At 37.5% G+C, this 21,312-nt stretch overlaps 1 protein-coding gene across 1 annotated transcript in view; it reads right to left on the minus strand.

The window, feature by feature from the left end:
- Positions 1–9,279: 9,279 nt before the first annotated feature.
- gabra6b (gamma-aminobutyric acid type A receptor subunit alpha6b) overlaps positions 9,280–21,312 on the minus strand; it is a 70,274-nt gene continuing 58,241 nt past the window's right edge. Inside the window, exon 10 of the mRNA XM_039775631.1 lies at positions 9,280–9,343. The gene's annotated coding sequence lies outside the window, so the exon portion shown is untranslated. The remainder of the gene's footprint in view (positions 9,344–21,312) is intronic.

Here is a 21,312-nt window from a genome sequence, read left to right on the forward strand (position 1 = left end):
CGGACTCTGAACTCGGTGATGCCCTCAGATCTGCTCCTGTTAACTTATTTATATGCACTACATTTCTTATATATGTTATTGCTGTTTATTTATTATTAGTTGTTGTTTTTACTTATTAATGTACTATTATCTATTTTAAATTATCTGTTAACTTACCAATTATTTATTATTAATTATTTAATGTATTTATCTATTTATAGCATTGTATAGTTATTTTTCTGTCCTGCACTTGCCCTGTGTTTATGTATATGTTGAACTGCGGTACTACTGGGGAGCGTTATTTCGTGGCACTGTATGCTGCAGTATGGTGTATGGATGGTATAACAATAAAGCCACTTGACCTGACTTGACTTATAGCTGACTGTTGATATGATCAGAGATGTTACTGCTGATTTTCTCTAATGGACGTTCATTCCTTGGGTACACAGAAAGGGGCTTCGTTGTGGCACGTCTAAGATTTCTACTTCTTTCATCTTTAAGAAAAAAAAAATCACAAAGTACTTTGAAGGCAAATCCACTTTCAGCTATGCCTGCAGGTCCACACAAAGCAACCTACGTCAAAACAACAAAAGGAATTTATTGATCAGTGAGGTGGTAAGAGCAGACATTATTTGAAAGATAATGTATCAAACTAAGGTTCAAGGATTGGTATCATTAACTAAACTGCCTGACAGCCAGAGAACCATTTAGAGTCGAGTATGGAGAAATGCTGGACAAATGCTCAGTTAATGAGTTAAGAATGGGCCAGGGGCCAAGTTTTTGCTTGATGCTGTTGAGAGCAAGTGGGCCTGATGCCTCCATATAACAGGTAGGGGTTGGATAGCCAGTGCAGGCAGAGTAAGGGGCTGCAGGTTTGCTGCTTTGCTCTCTTTACCTGGGGTTTGTTTTCACCTTGTATATTATGTATGTAAATAAAAGCTCCTTTTTGTTAACCTTTTGCCTCTTTTGTGGACTGTCACAAGGATCTGCTTATGTAATTTCTCATCATTTACCCAGCTGATATTCCAAATTTCTGTGGATTCTTCAACTTAACATATTATTTTACAGTATAAAGATATAACAAGTAAACAGCAGCTTGCCTGTTTTGATATAAGCCCAGCTTCTTTTATTAAAAGTTCACACGACCTGGATAAGAGCTAAAGAGTGATGACATTTTATAGTTGTTTGGGCATTTTAGCTATAAAGAGCAAAGCCTGTGGGTTGAGTGAACCGTACTGGGCGTCTAATGAGCTTGTCAACACACTGTAAATGAACGTGGCTTCCTCTTTTAAATACAAGCACACCAGTTATTCATTTTGTCTGGCATTTAGGAAAATAAGATAAGAGCTATTAAACAACTGACCTTTTTCAGGATCATTACAGTTGTCAATTTAACCTGCACTCATTGAAGCCTGGTTAACCTAATGTTGTTTGTCTAACAGTAAAAAAAATCTACCTCAGCCTCATGTACCTTAAAACTCCACTAAGGATTTTCTCTACCCTTTCCAGAGAATGAGGAGTCATAATAGGACACAAGTCCTGCATTGAGGAAGAGGCATGATGTTCATTTTTATGTTGTCTGAAAATGCTAATTTCATTATTGAATTTGCTCACTGAGAAAGTGTTCATCTATCCCTTTTCTAACCTGCTTGTCCAGTTCAGGGTTACGGAGAACCATAGTGAGTGCCAGATGTACTGGGCATTGGGAGGGGGAACCAAACCTGGATATTGCAGGGTACACTGAAACCCACCGGTTTCGGTTAACTATTAACCTAACATGCACATCTAAGGTATAGAGGAGAAGAACTCAGGAGCCCACTCAGATCCAAGGACAATGTGCAGGCAGCGACTGAGATCACAATTCAAATCCCAAACTGCAGAACTGCCTCAATGTGAAATGTGTAACTAATCATACTGTGGGAGACTACCAGGGACCTTGCCCCACCGGGATGCCTAGAGAAGGGAAGGACTGGGAAAGGGGCAATATCATCTCCAGGGTGCAAGAGGGTAGTCCCCGCTGGATTACATCGGGGTCAAAGATGGAGAGCTTGAAAGCTCAACCCTGTTGGGGTCCGTGGCCACCGCCAGGGGGTGCCTGGACGATCCCGGAGCCCTGGAAGTGCTGCCCGAAAAGGAACCAAAGGCACCTGGAGTGCTTCTGGGTGCCCATGCAGCACTTCTGCCACGCCAGGAAGTGCTGCAGGAGGTTCATTTGGGTACACCTGGAGCATATCCGGGTGCAACATAAAAGGGGCAGCCTCACTCCATTCGAGGAGCCAGAGTCGGGTGGAAGCGGACGGAGCTTGCAAGAGAGGAGTGGAGGTGGCAGTGAACTAAAGGTGAAGGGAAGTAAAAAAGGACTGAGCCTTGTGGGTTCATTGTGACAGCATTGTGTTGTATAAAAGAACATAATAAATGTGTGTTGTGGATATCTGGTTGTCTCAGTGTCTGTCTGTGTCCGGGCATCTTTCACAATGTGATAAGAAAACCTTTTCTAAATTATTTTACACTTTTAAGCACTAGCTTTTATGCTTTTAGCCCATTTGTAGAGTATGTAAAAACTGATGGCGCTCCTTGCCCTTTTGTACTACTTACCATAATATTATGTCATTGTGGTCACTGGAAAGATGGCATATGAAGTAAAGGCTGATTGGCTGAGATTAAGTTACAAATGCCTTTGGCATATTTTACTTATCACTGGTTGGATTCGTTCTATTAATCAGAATGTTTAACCCCAGTAGAAATTGGACCTTTTCAAGCATGACAGTTTGAATGCTCTCCTTTCAAACTGAAATGTATGACAATGCTGAATAATAAGTAAAAAGAAAACTATAAAAGTGAACTTCACTCTAACCAGTTGTATACTACAAGTCAAGGAGACACACTGAAATAACCACACACAGACATTACAAATATTCTATTTGAGGGAGCTGCTGAACAAAGAGTATTATTAGGAAATATTAGGAAAGTGGAGCAGAGGAATAAATTCATTTGCCTGGAATCTCCATCTTTAATCCCCATATCTATCAAAGGAGAGTCATACTGATGACTGGATGTGCCTGAGCAACTATAATGCTGTTTTACTTTAAATCAGTAGAAACAACCTGCTAAGTAACACCAAGTGGCCACTTTATTAAGTGCATTGAAAGAAAGTTCATCTCGTATTTGTCCTCAGAGCAGCCCCGAATGAAATGTACCATAGACCAAACATAGTGTTAAATGTTTAGATGCTGGGCTGCAGTACAGTGAAGTAGTATTTGTACGTTTCATAAGCTAAAGTTTGAATACAGTGAAAATTGAATTATTGTAATGCACTCCTAACTGGACTACATAAGAAAGACATCGATCAGTTGCAATTAGTGCAGAATGCAGTAGTGACAAATTTAACCAGAAGAAGAACATCTGAGCATATCTCACCAGTTTTAGTGTCATTACATTGGTTACCTGTGGCCTATATACTGTAATTAACCTTATAATACTACTAATGGTATATAAAGCCTTACATAATGTTGCTCCTCCATACGTTTTGGAGTGCCTCTCTGCCTACATTCCAAGTTGTAAGCTTACATTCTCTAATGGTGGTCTGCTTATTATTCCAAGAGCCAAGATAAATGAAGTTGTGAGACAGCCTTCTGCTGTTATGCACCAAAAATCTGGAGTAATTTACCAACAGTAATATGCCAGGCTAGCACTGTGGATCATTCCACAATTAACTACTTTTTAGTTCTACTCTTTAAAAATAGGTAGGTATAGAATTATATTTTTTTTTCCAATGAATCTTCAGTGTTTATTAATCTCTACATTTGTCTGGTTTTGTTTTTGGTTCTTCTCTGGTTTAGGTTTGTACCAACACCACCTCATGAAAGTCCTGTGCAGCTGTCGGTGACATTTGAATGAAAGCGAATACTCCAACTTGCCATGACACCTACTGAGTCAAATTCTCTAAGAAAACACCTATAAAATACAACAAGAAACTATTTAGGTACATGAGAAACCGCTATATAAATGCAACAAATTATTATTATTATTATTATGTTAGTTGGAATGCTCAGTGGGAGCTGGGTGGTCTTTTGGCCTTGGAACCCCTGCAGATTTTTTTTTCTGTCCTTAAGGCCATCTGACCTTTTCATTGGACTCATCTTTGAAACTTAATAATTGATTCTATAGATAAGGTCTCTATTTCCTCATTAATTATAGATCTGCATTATGTAACAGTGTATTATTTTCGTTTATGTTATACATTCATTATTATTCTTAAATAAATTTAATTTGCTTTTCTTTGTTTATAACTATTTTTGACATCTTGTAAAGCACTTTGACCTGTGCATGAAAATGTGCTAAAACAATAATTGTTGTTTTTCTTGTAAAGTTTATTATTAGGTAATGGGCACCTGAGTGAATCAATAGCACTAACACATCTTTTACTTACATAATTTATTGGAATGAACAAAGTAATCCAACAACAACTTGCACAGTGTCAATAACTAATTATACTTAAAAACTGTTTGCAAAACCGTATGCTGCAATAACTTCAACTAAACACTTCCTGTAATTCAATCTTTCACTTTGCTACCGAGGGTGACTGTTTCATGGAGAAGTGCTTTATTTCAGAAAGACTGGTAGGTTTTCGAGTATCAGTTTCTCATTTCAGGTCCAGCTATAGCATTTCTATTTTCAGGAATTCTAATGTGGGCTTTTGTGTTTGAGGCCATTATCTTCCTGCACAATCCATCCACGCTAAGCTTCACCTCACCAAGGGATGAATGAACATTACTGTAAAGAATTTTAAAACAAGATCCAGTTTTAAATGCAAATGTGACTTTAATGCAAAGTCATCCAGCAAAATAATGTAACAGTTCCCCTCCACTAGCATATTCTCTTTATATTTAAAGATACACCCCCCAAGTGTTACACAATATAGGACAATTCATGCTGCAACTCTTAAAGGTACATCACACTTTAATGCCCATTATATGACAATTATACTAATTTTCTAATTCAGGGCTCCTTCAATTAAGGCAAGTCATCCAGGGCTTGAGTCAGCAAAGCATCACACTACTGCCACCATCATATTTGACTTGTTGGTATGATATTCTTACTGGGTTTGCTTTTCGACAAACATAATGAGACCCATGTAATTCAAAAAGTTAACATTGTCTCATCTTTCTATAGAACAATCTTCTAGAGAAGAATTTATGGTTGTCTCAGTAGTAGTTTCTACCTTGCTACTTTCCAATGAAGCTCATTTTTTGCCAAGTGACTTTCTGATTGTAGAGTCATGATCTCCACCCCTTCTTAGAAAAAAGAAGCCTGTAGGTCTTTCGGATTTTTGTGACATTCTAAATGATGCTTACAGTTCACTCATGGAGTACATTTGGCCAGCCAGTCATTCCTGGAAGATTCACAACATGATTATCATTTTCGCTTGTTGGAGTCACGGAGCCATAGAAAATGTTATTGTAGCCCTTTCTATCCCAATAGATATGAACAACTTTTTCCCCCTAATTTCTTCAGGAATTTTAATTAATTGTTTCATTATGTGCTTTCTGAATATGTCATATTTTTCTGGCCATTTATTTATGAAGTATTTGCAATATAGTAAATTAAATAGAATTATGCAGAATATTTATAATACAGTAGAATCCATATCTTGACAGTTCCCTCCACTTACCCCATTCTGAGTGGGGAAGCACAGAATTACTGAATATGTAATGTTAAATTTTGGTTAAGGAAAAGAATTTCCAATGATAAAAGTAATCAGGAAGGGTGCAAATATTTTTTACAGCATTTATTGTGCCTAAAATGACTCAGAGTTGTAACCTAAACTGGTGATTGATATCTACTCCAAACATCTTCCTTCATCTCATGCCATAGAGATTCTATTGCATTGACAGCTTGTGACTGAAAAGGCCAGAGCATGAAACTGGATTCACATCAATGTTCTTTAATCTATTTGAGAACTTCTCAAGTTCTGGGCCATGAATCATTATTCTGCAAAATAAAACTATAACTAAATTGGTATGCTGCTACAGTAAACAATTAAGGATTCTGAAATGACCTCTGGTATTCAAACACGTCTTGTCTTATCAAGAAAACCACAAAGTCACCAAAACCCAGCCCAAACTATTATACCACCACCAGCATATACTGTTTGCACCAAAGAAAATGACTTCATGGACTGCTCCGGTTTTGTCCATATTATGATTCTCCCATCAGAAGGAATGCTATAAAATCTTTGTTAAAACAGGACAAATAAATACTTTTCACTAGTGTCTCACATCCTGTGTTCATAATGTGCTGCTTTGCAAACTGGAACTGCACCTGCTTTTTTTTACTAGGAGGAGAGGCACTCAGTTCGATCTTTGTCTTCCATACGTCATTCATAGTCTTAAAGATGTGCTTTCTCATCTGCCTCCTCTGGCACCACCAGCAAACTCATCTGTTAGTTAACTGACCGTAGACTATTGTTTTTTCCGGACAAGCTGTGTGAGCCTCCTTTTATTAACTGTCTGTTACTGACTACAGGATTCTTGATGGCAGGCTGTTTTTATTGGTGGTGGCCTTCTGTTTGAAAACGTCAGGAGGATTGTTACTTCTGACACACTCATATTGGTTTTTTTTTTTTCTTCAGTAGATTCTGTAATTTAATTTTATATTAAATGAATTTTGATTCACTATTGCTTACTACTATAACATTGACGTGTGAAACTATATCCAGTAGGCATACCACTGGTAGATGTTCTGTATACAGTATTTTGTACTTGTCTGCTGCTTAAATACAGTATGGTTACTGGTTTCAAGTTCAAATATTTTATCATTAAACAACATGTACTGCTGCACTACTCAGTTCAGACTGTTACCCTACGAAAACCTTTCTTAGTTTCTGAAAAAAGCGGTGAACTGGGTCTAATTAATGGCAAGTGTTGTTATGTTACAGCTAGGGTTTGTTGCCTAGATTATGTCCATTGTACTTTTTTCTGTTATTTAATTGACTTTGAATTATTATTTCTGATGTGATTTTTATTATTATGTCATTTTGGTTATTATTGTTATGTTTATTTATTATTTAGTTTTTATGTATTGCACATATGCAATTTTCCTATGTTTTCACTAAAAGGCCGGGCAAACCTGGATGTAGAGCTGGTCCAAGCAGAGGTTCACAGAGTGTTGTCAAAGTTCCATTTTAAGTATTGTTTGCTTTGGATTTTCTAGGTACTTGCTAATAATTCTTGGATTTTGCTCTTGATTTAAAGTTTTGAATTTGTTAGCTTTGGATTGCATTTCCTTTATATGCTTATTATGCACTTTTCCAGTTTTATAATATAAAATAAGTTCTTCATTCATACAAATTCTGTGTTATTCAAGTTCTCAAATTAGAGGTTTAGGTTTTTCCAATCTGTTGAAGGGCATTTTGGTATATGTTGGTACATTTAAAAGGGAAGAAACATAACAGTTGTGAATATGGGTTGTGGACATCCCTGAGCTTAATTGCTCCACTTTCTGTTTTTTTGTGTTTATTTTGGTGTATTTAAATTTTAATATTGTTATTTTGGTGATATCTTTTATGTTTGTTGTATAGTTGTTGCCATTTTGTTTCTGTTTTAGCACTGTTATTGGGCATGTTGCCAGTCACTTGACACTTCAAGTCAATTTGCTTTGTCCATATAAGACAACGGTACTCAGTAGCATACTGAGCATAGTATTCGTTGTCTAGCTTAAAATAACTGATCTTTAGTGTTAGTGCTTCTATGAATATTATAGCATCACTTTGTTTCCAGTGCTTATTTTGGATACAAATTCCAGTTTTGCATTTCAGTTTGGCAAGATGGTTCTGATGGGCATTTTTCATTATTGTGACTCTGACTTGCTCCACCTTCTGGCTTTCCCAGACTCATTTGCAACCTTGTAAACCTGTTGTAACCTGGGCATTCAGTACAGTGGGTAACTGTGGGTGCAGTTTACTCATTCCTCCCAAATTTGGTTAACTGGCAAATTGAACTTGGCCTGGTATGAGTGTGCAGGTTTGTGTCCTGTGAGGGTTGGTTCTTGCTTTGTGTCAACTTTTCATTATTACCCAGTAATAGAGAATGTAGCTCAGAAAATAGAAGGATGTGTAGTTAAAAGCATTTATCTTGCAGCGAAAGTACTTTATGCTCTTATTAAAAAGGATATAACACTTGTGGAAATGGTAAGTCTTCAGCTGTGCACATGCTTTTTTAAAATTTTTAGTCTATTTTCAATGGAAATTTTATTCATTATGTCATATTACTGAATATGATGCTCCACTCTAATCCAGACTGTGAATGATATTTTTATGTTAATATTTTCTTTCCTGCTTTTTGTTATTATTTAAACTTATTATTTAAATACAGGGTAAAAAGTGGTCTAGAGGAACAAAAAAGGCTTGATAGTCCACTTAAACAACTGAAGCAGTATTATCATTAAAATACAATTCATTCCAGAATATAAAACAGAACCCAGACATTATGAATACATTATAGGTTCTTTCTGTGGAAAAGCAGCATAGACCTGAAATAAATACAGAATTTATTTAAACTGTTGAGACTTATTTACTATCTACAATTACAGACATTTTAACTGCTTCAAAAATGTGATAAGTATTATAACAAATAATGTTAGTGATTTTAAAAATGTTTTTTACTCTTTCAATCAAGCCATTTCTAATAAAATACCACAATAAATAAATAAATGCACCTAAATATATATGTAAATTCTATAAATGGTTGTAAGAAACAGGTGCTCACACACTGACACTTCTACCCAGACAGACAACCATGGGCTAAAATATGCAAAAATGATTAATTTGTTAAATAAATGACGAAACGCAAGGGAAGGATGAATTAACTGAGAACACAATGCAGGAAATAAACAGAAAAATAATAAAACTTTCTTTGGGTTTATCTACAAAGGTTACCATTCCTGTCAACCAGGTATATTTGGCTCAAACACATATCTACTGACACTTCAGAGTGCTTTAAAAGGCTGCAGTAAACGGCTTTTAGCATATCTCAGTATAACAGTAACAGATCATCATGACCCACACAGGACTGATAACACCATCCAGACTTGAATTGAACTGAGAAGGCCTTACCTTTAGCCAAGAGGGAGCTTGGATGGTCTGAAACTAAGTGATATTTAGATAGTTACAATAACAGTTGTGTTACCTGGTTAGTTGTAACCAACTTGTACCACCTTAATGGTTGGAACACTAAGTCTTTTAACCATGAACCATGATACATGTTTCTTTGATGCTCATCCTGAAAGACCTGAAGAACATGTGCAGTCTGTAATCTTGGGTTTTCTCTTCACTACGCACCATTTGTGTGGCACCGCTGCAGAGAGCCTAAATAACATACACATAAAAACAACAAGTGTGCGCTTTCTTGAAGGCTTTTACTAGACATACCTCATTGTAAAATGAAATATATACAAAGGAAACATACAGGTATTTACAGGTGTACAACCAAAGAAAATAAATAGGAAGTATGGATTTATAAAGCAGTACATGGCAGACTGAATACATTAAAAAATTAAGCTTTACGATACAAGACACTTAACAAGGCAAGTGATTTCCAGGGTCAGATCAGGACAAGGGATGCACGTAGATAGAGAAATTCAGATTGTTGCGCACCACAACTAACCTGACCCAGGGGTTTAAGTACCTTAAAGATACATTTTAGACGTGACCAAAACAAGAGATAAAGGGGTGCCTACTTGAGACACAAGGGGTGCACTATATTTAATTGTTCATTATGGGACCTGTGTGCCTTATGTGAGCTTCATGGACATTTATAACATGACTGTGAGTGTGGAACGTGACTAAAAGGTTAATAAATGATAAGACAAAGGGGGAGCACAGTTCAACAAATAATAAATGTAATAGCTAACAGCATGTGGGGCAGAACATTGGGCATGATGCAATAACTTCCACATCTTCTGACCTGGATGATTCTCACAACCTCAAACTTCAAAACATCATTGGTAGGCTCATCTTTGCATTTTTTTTTCCTCAGTCTTGTCTCAGCCTCAATTGCAGTCACTGATGATGATGTTTTAGAAGTTAAAGCCTTTTCTAGGCAAATAACCTGCTCTGTATCATTTTGTGAGATATCTTTTTTGATAACTCTTTTGGATTGAGTCCTGGAAGAGTTAACTTCAAATTCTGCATCATCGTTCACAAAACACTCCCATTGGAATTCTTGTATGGAAGTTGTATTTCCAAAGGGCAGACCTGTTGGGGGTCCTTAAGTGCCATTTGGGAAAGGTGGAGAATTCACCCTCAACACTAACTTGGTAGTGTATCCTATTATGATATGGTAATGTTTAAAAGAATATTTCACTTCAGACACATTTTTCTCAGAGTTGTCAAAGGCGTTTGTGACATATATAAAGTTGGTCATCTAGGAAATGTAATTTTCTTCTGTTTAGAACATGTCTGTAGTAAAGTAATTTTTATTTTCATTAAATATAATATTTGTCATGATGCCATGTTGTTTTCTTCTGGGCACCAGAATTCTGTGGAATGATCATTAAGACAAAATTGCATGATGGTGTGTCATGCATGTAATAGTATTTAAACCATTCCTCCAGTAAATATTGGCTAGTAAAAACCCTTCCTTTGAAAGTGATATTTCTGATTTCTTGAAAGATTATTGAAGTCTTGCTTTGATTTCGACCGTAGTTTTGTATATAGATTTTGTTTTGATGTCATATTATTGGTCCTCCTAGTTCTGACTTAAGCCCCTCCATTCTGACAATGTTGATCTCCTGGTTCTTTCCCTTTTGTTATGCCTTTAGAGCATGACAACCTTTCCTTTTTCACGGAGGAATACTTCCTGTCTGTTCTCATCAAAACCAGCTTTGTGTCTAAGGATACTTAATGAGTTCAAGTTATTATAAATTTAAGAGGACATGTTCAGTAGTATTATAAGGTTTTTGAAGGTATCTATGATTCTTTAAAAGTTGTAGTTTACCAGTAAAACAATATGTAATGTAAAATCAATATTTCTTTTCAGTAATTCATTGTAGTATTCAATCAGTAGTTTTCAAAATTCACTGCAATCCACAGGACCAGAAGAAATGTATAAAATCGTCTGGGAAAGTGTTATAAAAACATTTTGGTATGCATGAAGCCACACACACATACTACATATGAATGTATAGAGTTTGGATCCTTAGAGACAAACTAAATAATGTAAACTTTGTGGATTTTATGTTCAGATGGAATGCCTTCAACACTCATACATGTTATTCATTCTATGAAAGTTTCAAATGGATCTCTTATTCAATGAAACCAGTTGCAAAGGAATTATCAAAGTGTTGGCTGGATACACAAAATGGCTTTCTACATTTTTCCATAAATCTTTCACGGAATATTATATTAAAAACTCTTAACACTTTGAATTATTTAGTTAGTCTACATTTTTTTATATATATATAACAGTGACAACATTTGACACATAATGCATTGAAACATTAACAATGCAGTGTCCACACTAATGAACTATCCTTATATCCCATTTTGTAGGGTCCTCTCATGTGAAAAACAGCTCAAAATGATGTTACATGGTAAGCAGAATGCTAACGTCGTTTATTGAGACACTAACACTGGTAGCATCTAAAGACTTGAATGAACAGCGATAAACTCAAATGGAAAAAAGGAGTATTTGCAGCCTTTAGGATTTCTTCATGTATATGTGTATTTTTAGGTTAACTGGCACCTCTAAAATGGCTCCATTGAATGTAGACATGCACTGGAGTGATTACTCCTGTCCTTGTCTTTATCAACCCCACGTTGTGCCGATCTCACTCCTGCGTGAGACCGCTGATGACCTCGGTGTATTTCAGCTATGCAGGCAGGGGTTCAAGGCCAGAGCACCTCCATCGGCACAGGCGAGCATTCTATCTCAGAACCGGATTGACCTTCTCCGCGTTCCCAGTTCGCCTTCAGCCCCTGGTGATGTAATAGTGGTAGGTGATTCTATTGTTAGAAACCTTAATATCGCATGCCCGAATGGAAAATCGTTTGTTTCTTGTTTTCCTGGTGCTCATGTCCGAGATGTGATGAGACGTACGCCAGCAATCTACGAGAAGCACAAGGAGAGGGCAGTTGGAGCAATCATTTTGCATGCTGGCGTAAACGATATAAGGCACCAACAATCAGAAATCCTCAAGGCTGACTTCACAGCTTTGATTAAAGACACGAAGGAGAGAACCCCATCGGCAAAGATCTTCATTTCGGGTCCACTACCTACACTACAGTCGTCTGCTAGGATTGAACAACTGGCTACAGGGTTTCTGCAAGAAGAAAGATGTCGGTTTCATCAACAATTGGAATCTCTTTTTGGAAAGGCCGCGTTTCTTCAAGCGAGATGGTCTGCATCTGAACAGTGTCGGCGCCGAAAACAAATCGAAGATAATTCGTTTATCTTGACTATCAATCTCTGCTCTTAACCCCTTCCAAAATGATACAGTTGTACTAGGACATGATAAGTGTTTAATAGAATCTTCCGTTAAAGTGCACATTAGTACTGTAATAAGCAATCTCAATGCACATAGAAAATCTAGGCAATATGGCATAAAATCCAATAATCTAATTAAAATTACTATTTTAGAGGAACAATGTATTAAAACTATAAAAACAGATCACAGATTAAACAAAAAATACACACAGAGCGGCGCTAATAAAAATAATTTAGTTCTTATTCCAAATATCAATAACGCATATAATACTCATCTCTGCCCATCTGAAACATTAAATATGGCACTATTGAATGTTAGAGCTTTAACTAACAAAACATTTTTTATCAACGATCTTATTAGTGATAAAAAAAATAGATTTTATTGCACTAAGTGAAACGTGGCTTAACTCAGGCGTGGCTGTTTTAATCGAATCTGTGCCTCCGGATTACAGTTTTACTCGTGCAGACCGCCAGGGAAAAAAGGGGGTGGCTTGGCAAACATTTACTCGAGCCGGTTAAAATGTAAAGATGTCAGTTTTGGTAAGTTCAAGTCCTTCAAGTATCTCGCCGTTGTTGTTCCATACTGACCCCAACTCTCTCTTCTGTTTCTTTTTCCGGTTTCTTTGTGGTGGAGGCCTGTGCCACCACCACCTACTCAAAGCATCATGATGCACCAACATTGATGGACTGAAAGCCAGAAGTCTACATGACCATCATCATCAGGTCCTTCCATGAAAACCCTAAATACAAAGAGGACTGTTTGACTTATGTTAGGTAGATTGCCCAGAGGGCACTGGCGGTCTCTTGGTCTGGAATCCCTACAGATTTTATTTTTTTCTCCAGCCTCTGGAGTTTTTTTTTGTTTTTTCTGTCCACCCTGGCCATCGGACCCTACTTATTCTAAGGCAGCCATTATGCAGTTAAATGACCACCTCAATAAACATGCTATTCTTGATAAATTTCAGTCAGGTTTTAGAACAAATCACAGCACAGAAACTGCACTTGTTAATGTAGTAAATGATTTGCGAGTGAATGCAGACAGAGGCCATTTATCTGTTCTCATCCTCTTAGATCTGAGTGCTGCATTTGACACCATTGATCATAATATTCTTAGAAATCGCCTTAGTCAATGGGTGGGCCTCTCTGGCACGGTCTTAAATTGGTTTGAATCCTACCTGACAGGGAGAAAATATTTTGTTAGTTGTGGTAATTACAACTCAAAGTCACATGATATTCTATATGGTGTTCCACAAGGCTCTATCCTGGGTCCGCTGTTATTCTCAATCTACATGTTTCCGTTAGGTCAGATTATCTCAGGGCACAACGTGAGCTACCACAGCTATGCTGATGACACATAGCTCTACTTATCAATAGCACCTGATGACCCCGATTCTCTTGATTCACTAACACAATGTCTGACTTGTATCTCAGAATGGATGAATAGTAACTTTCTCAAGTTAAATAAAGAGAAAACTGAAATCTTAGTGATGAGCAATAATGGATACAATGAGGCTATTAGAAGTAAACTGGATACCTTAGGATAAAAAGTCAAGACGGAGATAAAAAGCTTAGGGGTAATTTTTAACTGTATATCTGAATTTTAAATCGCATATTAATCAGATCACTAGGACAGCATTTTTTCACCTAAGAAACATAGCTAAAGTTAGACCTCTTATATCACTGAAAGATGCTGTGAAATTAGTTCATGCTTTTGTTTTCAGTCGACTAGATTACTGTAACGCACTACTCTCAGGACTACCCAAAAAAGATATAAATCGTTTGCAACGAGTGCAGAATGCAGCTGCTAGAATCCTAACTAGGAAAAGAAAATCCGAACACATTTCTCCAGTTTTGATGTCACTACACTGGTTACCTGTGTCATTCAGGATTGACTTTAAAATTCTGGTTATGGTTTATAAAGCCTTAAATAATCTCGCTCCATCTTATATATCGGAATGTCTGACACGTTATATTCCAAATCGTAACCTCAGATCCTCAAATGAGTGTCTCCTTAGAATTCCAAGAACAAAACTTAAAAGAAGTGGTGAGGCAGCCTTCTGCTGCTATGCACCTAAAATCTGGAATAGCCTGCCAATAGGAATTTGCCAGGTTAATACAGTAGAGCAGTTTAAAACACTGCTGAAAACATATTACTTTAACATGGCCTTTTTATAACTTCAATTTAACTTAATCCTGATACTCTGTATGTTCAATCCATCATAATAACTATTCACGGTGGCTCTAAAATCCGTACTGACCCCTATTCTCTCTTCTGTTTCTTTTTCCGGTTTCTTTGTGGTGGTGGCCTGCACCACCTCCACCTACTCAAAGCATCATGATGCTCCAACAATGATGGATGGATTAAAAGGCAGAAGTCTACGTGACCATCATCATCAAGTCCTTCCGTGAGAACCCTAAATTCAAAGAGTAGAAGAGGGGACTGGGCAGTCTAATGGTCTGGAATCCCTACAGATTTTATTTTTTTCTCCAGCCGTCTGGAGTTTTTTTTTGTTTTTTCTGTCCAACCTGGCCATTGGACCTTACTCTTATTCTATATATTTAATGTTGGCTTATTTTATTTTCTTATTGTGTCTTTTATTTTTCTATTCTTTATTATGTAAAGCACTTTGAGCTACTGTTTGTATGAAAATGTGCTATATAAATAAATGTTGTTGTTGTCTTATTTTGATGCTGCTTCAGACCACACGAGTACCAAAACTGTATTAAGCTGTGTTATGCATGAGCATTTTCCACGGTTCTCTGTTTTCTGATCCACATCCCAGAGACATGCAGGTTGGGTTGACTGACTACTCTAAATCACCTAATTGAGAATGAGAGTCTGTGGATTCAGTCAAGAAAACAGACTACCCTGGTCTGCTAGCAAAACCTCAGCATATAGACTGGTTGTGGTCAGAAATGGACTGGAGTTACTGAGATATTGAGAAACAAAATAAAACATGCAAATCTTTACCTTTAAGGTGGATGGTTTAAGAATTAAGAATGACAGCTAAAAGGCTGAACATGGAGATCAGAAGTTAAGTAATAGCCACAAGAACAAGCCTCTCATTTGTGTGCTGCAGCTTAATATGAACTTTAGAACTATTTTATTGCCAAAGTATACTCTGAAATAAATCGATAATTAGATATGTGTTTTTTAAAATACAGTGGAACCTCGGTTTGCAAGCATAATTCGTTCCGGAAACGTGCTTGCAATCCAAAGCACTCGTATATCAAAGCGAATTTCCCCATAAGAAATAATGGAAACTCAGATGATTCGTTCCACAACCCAAAACTATTCACATAAAAATGATTAATACAAAATATAAAGTAAAATACATAATACAAATTAACCTGCACTTTACCTTTATAAAGAATCATGGCTGGTGTGAGTTTCTAAACTCATGTGGGATTCCACCCAATGGGACAACACGCGGAAGAGTGTCCCAAAGCCATCGCAGTCTCCCAGCGCTGTAGCAGTTCGCCGTAATGCTATAAGCGCCTGTCGTCAATGGGTCATACAAGGAACATTATAAAGATCCCGGTACAATAAATAACAGCACTGTTTGCTGTTTCAAGCTGAATAAAACTGGTGTTAAAGTACTGAGACTCAGCTTCGAGTTTTGGAGAGCAAGATGGGGACTCACACTTCACAGTGCACACACACAGTCACAATGCTGTAGTAAACAGATGTTGACTATATGAGTGAGGCACACAGACTCAGACGGAGAATAGGAGACGATTGCCAGAGAGAGAGAGAGAGAGAGACACACGCTGGGCGGGCGAGCGAGATAGATAAGGAGAGAGAGAGAGAGAGAGAGAGAGAGAGAGACGCGCTCGGTGAGCGAGCAAGCGAGATAAGGAGAGAGAGAGAGAGAGAGACGCGCTGGGCGAGCGAGATAAGGAGAGAGAGAGACGAACCATCAGCTCAGTTGTGATCACATGACGCTCAGCAAAGTGTATCCATACTTCTCGTATTGCAAGACATCGCTCGTTTATCAAGTCAAAATTTATTAAAAATTTTTGCTCGTCTTGCAAAACACTCGTAAACCAAGTTACTCGTAAACCGAGGTTCCACTGTAGTAGAAAACAATAAGACAGCATGCATGAAACGTTTCATAATTATGCTGGAAGAAATAAGTATACTGTTTGAAAAGAGGCTAATAGTTAAAGCAGGCAAAAAACTTAAAGTGTTACATTTTGTATTCCTGCATTTAACCTTTTATTATTACACTAGCCAACCCGCGGCGTACCATACGCTGCATAATCAGGCCAGTTTTTAAATGATTTTTAAGCACAGGGAGAAAATTAACATTTGAAAAATCGGTAATGTAATAAATCAGCAAAAAAAGCAACATTGTAACAATGCACAGAACGAACCAACACACAATCGTCCGTGACTGAAAACTGGCGGACCGACATCGCTCATGTGCCCACCTCCAACTCGTCACTTGAGTCATTGTCGTCTTTGCACAGTCCAGATGCACCTGTGACTCACGTAGACTTTCCGTGTTCCTGCAGGAGCATCTAAGAAGATGCATGTTTGTCGCAGATGCGAATTGATGTATGTAGCGTGTCAAACAGTTTGCTATGGTGCACGTGGTCGTGCGTCGTAACCGAAAACTTGGTTTTTAAAGACTGCTTACTTCATTGTGTTTTAACCTCAGTTGTAAAGAATTGTTTTAAGGATCCCATAGGATACCCCTCGCAAACCGTTTTACACCCTGCATATGGCGATTCACCCCCGCAAGAAACATGCCTCTATGAACAGTCAACGTGGCTCGGAGAGGCATGTGGCCTCTACGACAGACGAATATAAATTTTTTTTTTCTGTGTCGTCGCGTCCGAGTTGGTGGGTGTGGCTCTGCGAGTTGTCGTCGTATCCAATGGTCTTGCAGTTGGTGGGGGTGGCTCCTTCCTGCGTGTGCCATAGGTGTCTTACTTGTCGGCGGCTTAGTGAATCCGCTTTCCATGGGTGTGTTGCCTTAGTGAATTATATATAGAGATTTTGCTTTGCTTTCTAATAAACAAGATACAACTGTTATAATATTATCTTAGTCTATACTATGACATTTTTCCAGTCGCAGTGGTTCATCTCAGGGAGGGAGGCATAAACTTATGGGTTCATTGAAAGGTTAAATTGGATTAGGGGCATAAACTACAGGCCAACAGGGGCTTCAGACCTGTAACAACTACATGGACATCCTATTAACCCCATTCACAGGTGCTTGGAACAAAGGTTTGAAAAAGTAGATCTAAAGCTACCACTGCCTCCAGATCTGTCACCCACTGCCTAGGAACATGAGACGCATCATCTGGGTGACCGACCCAACTCTAGACATTTCACCATGTCATGGATTGGTTCTCCATAGAGGGTTGGTTTTTGTCTCGTGTTCAACTGAGATGACCCCTGACACTCTAACCTCGAATTGTACTAAGAAAAGTAAAGGATATTAAACAATGAATGAAAAAATAAATAGCGTAGTAGTTCTGAAATTTATCATACATCTTTCATACCATGAGCAACATTGTTCCAAATGAATAAAAGATAAAAAAATATAATGGTGGGGAAAAAATTGAAAAAATAACAGTGTTTACTTTTAACTAAAGGATTATTTTTATTGAAATATTATATGTAAGCTAAACAGACAACTAACAAAACATTGGAATAAAGAAACTATTTAATCATATCTCTCATTATTGACTTTATTCATACTTGCATCAAAACATTGAAAAATATTTACCTCAACAGAATCTGATGGCTGGATTAATATCAGGCAAAACAAATATGAACCCCATTTTTATCTTTTATAAATCAAAGATGCATAAATAAGACTACTTTCTTACCACCGTCACTCTTAAACACAGTCTCTGATTCATCTCTGTCTTCCCCTCATTGCAGAACTTATTTAATATATTACTGGACAGGAGTGCAGTTCCACATTACTATTACTATAATAAACATTATGCCATTTCTTGTCAAACACCATTGTTTTTGTTTCCCACGATTACACTTAATAAGATAACACACATGTAATGGCATAGTATATTGGGCCAACGGTTAGCACGTTTATCGCATAGAAGACTCATTCTAAAGCCAGGTCCATTTACTGCTTGTGTTTAGTCAATATGTCGTCCCTGTGTCTGTTCAGGTTTTTCTCTGGGTATTTGGGTTTGTTATTCACTTCTACATCCAAAAGTTGATCGTCTTAGACTTGCACTGCCCTAAACTGGAATATGTAGGTGCATTAAATGGATGGGAAATTGGACTTTTGGAATAGCATTGCTACCTCATTAATCCACCTTGGGTTCAAGTCCTATGCCTGGCCAGTCGGGATGGGGTTTTCTCCAGATTTTCTGATTTTTCTCCTACATAATCAAGGCATATGTGGCAGGTAATATGTGGAAGTGTTCATAGGTAAGCCCTATAAAGGACAGGTGCCTTGGCCAGTGGACGTTCTGGTTTTGCACTTGATGTTGCAACCCTGAACTGGATTAATCAGGTTTGAAAATGTTATGTCATATTATGCAAAGCTGCCAAATCTAAAAATATTACCTTCAAAGATCCATTCAAAGATAAAAAATAAATAATCAAAACTTCTCTAGGGTTTTGTGTAAGCCAGATAATTTGCACAACTTGGTGAAATTAACAATTGCTAATCTAATTTCAAATTGTAGTATAACATCAAACATTTACATGGAATTCTACTCTTTGAGTAAATGTGCATTTCTTGAACTGATTTTTTTTGGAGGTTTATGTATTCACATGTGCATTCTCATACTTGCTATGAATGAACATACATGACTGAATCAAGCTGATAACAGTAAATGAAGTGTCTTATTGAACCTCTTTTTGCATTTTGCTGCGTCTGTGTGCAGCACAAAGCAGCTTTTTAGATTGCTCCACAGGGAGTTTGAAAGACCTATATTTAAATCTACAGAAAACTTAAGTAGGTTAATGAATATTCAGACCTTCCATGTCATAGTACTTATTAAATTCGGGGCAGAACCACTACAATGTCAACTTATTTTCATACAAATATGCCAACAATATAAATGATTGTCTATTGATATGCTCCACCAAATTGTTATTAAAGGAAAGAAGCTTGTTTTACTAGACAAATTAATTTTGTTTTATTGCACCCAAAAATGTTTTATACTTTGAAATCCATGGTAAATAACTGACTGCCAATAACTGAAATCAGCAATTATTAAGAACTTCAGTAAATGACCCATTAATAGACTGTTGGGACCTCTTCCTCATATGATGATAAAGAGCCCATAATGTGTAGTTATTGTTTCTGGAAGGCTTCATTGGGCATCGGTCCTGAACCTGCCTTTTTCACCAGACATGTTATTAGAGCATTTGTAAGGAATATATAGTAATACTCTGTCTCTAGACGTATTACCTGTTAATGCCATTGTCCATCACTGCCAACACTGAATGCTAATCTGGGGCAGAAAACGCAATGATTGTATTGATCAGTACGTCAAGGAAAGGCCATGAACTTGACTTGCTTTGGAGGCTGGTATATTCTACTGTGAGAACTCCTTAAAGTGGGCCTTTTTTGTTTTTTATTTCCATCATATTTAATGAATTATATTTTCATATAGCTCTATAACCTACTCAAAGAGCTTTACATACTGTAGATAGCGGGGAATCACTTCAGCCACCATCAATGTGTAGCATCCACCTGGATAATGCGATGGCAGCCATTCTTGCACCAGCACGCTCGCCACACATTAGCTATTAGGTGGTGAAGAGGGAGACAGTTAGCCAATAAGGGACAGGGGATGATTAAGGGGCCCGAATGACCAGGTTGCGGTGGGCAATTTAGTCAGGACATTGGGAAACACCCTTACAGAGACTTGGTTTTACGTCTCATCCTAAGGTAAGTGACAATGTTTTTGTCTCCATCACTGCACTGGGGCATTAAGATCCACACACAAACCACAGGGTAAGTGCTCCCGATGGCCTCACCAATACCTCTTTCAGCAGCAACCCAAGCTTCTCCTCCAAGTACTGGCTTGGCCCAGACTTTCTTATCTTTACATGGGTTTTGAAGTGTATATGGTATGTTAGAATCATTATGTATTTTATATTATTTTGCTTTTTGCCCTTGACTGCTTTATGATGTGTCTTGCGATGTAACTTATAAAGAGAGCCATATACTCTAAAATTATAAAAATTAGGCCTGAAATGGATGGTGCAATGGTTACCATTTATGCATCAATTCTCCAGGGTCCTGAGTTCAACCTCAGGCCTGCTCACTGCCTATGTGGAGCTTGCATCAGGTTTTCCCCAAAATCCCAAAGACGCGTCTGTCATGTTGATTGGTGGCTCTAATCTGGCCAGTGTGAGTAGGAATGTGTGCCTTCTGAGTAATTGATGCCTCATTCAGAGTTAGTTCCTGTCTTGAACATATTGATCCTGGCATAGGTTCATAATCTCATGACTCTTCATTGCATTAAGTAGATTTGAGAGTGTTATTTTATATCATCCTGAAATATTTAAGACACCTGAAGTCAAAGTTGAATATTACAGATCTACTATTACCTCAAATAAGCATCTAGGCTAAATGTTGGAAAATGTGAACAATAATTTACTGAAACAGCATTGAAATGAACATTATAACAGCTCAGTGATACCATATACTCGAAAACCAGTTAGCATATATTCTCAAAAAAAGTTACAAAACAAAACCCAATCTGAAAGGACTGCTGAGGCTCCTTCTGCCTAGTGACCACTCTTGGGACCTGCTAAGTTTTTGTTTTGAGTAGTCTTGGCACATTCTTTACATTTTGCCAGCCTGTACCATCTCAGTGTTACCTATGTCCTTTGAGTATATCTGCT

Source organism: Polypterus senegalus, chromosome 13, assembly GCF_016835505.1.
Source record: "Polypterus senegalus isolate Bchr_013 chromosome 13, ASM1683550v1, whole genome shotgun sequence".
NCBI lineage: Eukaryota > Metazoa > Chordata > Cladistia > Polypteriformes > Polypteridae > Polypterus > Polypterus senegalus.